Source organism: Arvicola amphibius, chromosome 15 (assembly GCF_903992535.2).
Source record: "Arvicola amphibius chromosome 15, mArvAmp1.2, whole genome shotgun sequence".
Taxonomy (NCBI): domain Eukaryota; kingdom Metazoa; phylum Chordata; class Mammalia; order Rodentia; family Cricetidae; genus Arvicola; species Arvicola amphibius.
The window spans coordinates 10181899-10183032 of record NC_052061.1 but is presented as its reverse complement, the minus strand read 5'-3'; the positions used below and the strand labels follow the sequence as shown (position 1 = coordinate 10183032).

General features: G+C 38.0%; 1 non-coding gene across 1 annotated transcript; it reads left to right on the top strand.

Annotated features, from left to right (window-relative positions):
- The first annotated feature begins 371 nt into the window (after window positions 1-371).
- Window positions 372-478, top strand: LOC119802413. Its single transcript, XR_005283425.1, has one exon. It is a non-coding gene; the product is annotated as a U6 spliceosomal RNA (small nuclear RNA).
- The last annotated feature ends 656 nt before the right edge of the window (window positions 479-1134 follow it).

The following is a 1134-nucleotide window of genomic DNA, read 5'->3' as shown; positions in this document are numbered from 1 at the left end:
AATTAGTCCCAGACTCTTCCATTTAGCCTGGGGCAAATTTCCAGGACAAAGGGCAAAAGGCAGCCACATTCTTTGCCTAACTATCACAAGAATTGTTTCCAGTCCAACTGGTAATATAGGTTACCTGTGAAACCTCTGGAGCTGGGCCTACATAATCCACTTCTTCTCAGTACTCTTGACTTCCAAGCTCCTACTAGGATGGTCCACGAATCCCCATGGACAGTATTCAACTTCTTTTCTAGTCCAAAGTCCCAAAGTATTCTACCTCCCTCCCCCAAAAACAGTGCTGTTAGGTCGGTTAGGGAAATACCTCATTCCTGATACTAACTTCTGTTTTCATTCCTTTTCAAATGTGATAAAATATCATCACCGTGCTCGCTTTGGCAGCACATATACTAAAGTTGGAATGATACAGAGAAGATTAGCATGGTTCCTGAGCAAGGATAACATGCAAATTTGTGAAGCATTTTGTATTTTTACTAAAATCTGTCAACGTGATCCACCACATAAACAAACTGAAAAATAAAAACCACAGGATCATTTCATTAGATGCTGAAAAAGCCTTTGACAAAGTACCACATCCCTTCATGATAAAGGTCTTGGAGAGGGCAGAAATGCAAGGAACATACCTAAACACAATTAAAAGGCCATATACAGCAAGCCAACAGCCAACATCAAACTAAATGGAGAGAAACTCACAGTGATCCTACTGAAATCAGGAACAAGAGAAGGTTGTCCACTCTCTCCATATCTATTCAATATAGTTCTTGAGGTCCTAGCTAGAGCAATAAGACAACCAAAGGAGATCAAAGGGATAAAAATCGAAAAAGAAGAAGTCAAACATTGGCTATTTGCTGGTAACATGATAGTTTACATAAGCAGTCCCAAAAATTCTATCAAGAAACTTCTACAACTCATAAACACTTTCAGTAATGTGGCATGATACAAGATTAACTCAAAAAAAATCAGTAGCCCTCCTTTACACAGATGATAAATGGGCTGAGAAAGAAATCAGAGAAACATCACCCTTTACAATAACCACAAATAACATAAAATATATTGGAGTAACTCTACCTAAACAAGTGGAAGACCTGTAAGATAAGAACTTTAAATCTTTGAAGAAAGAAATTGAAG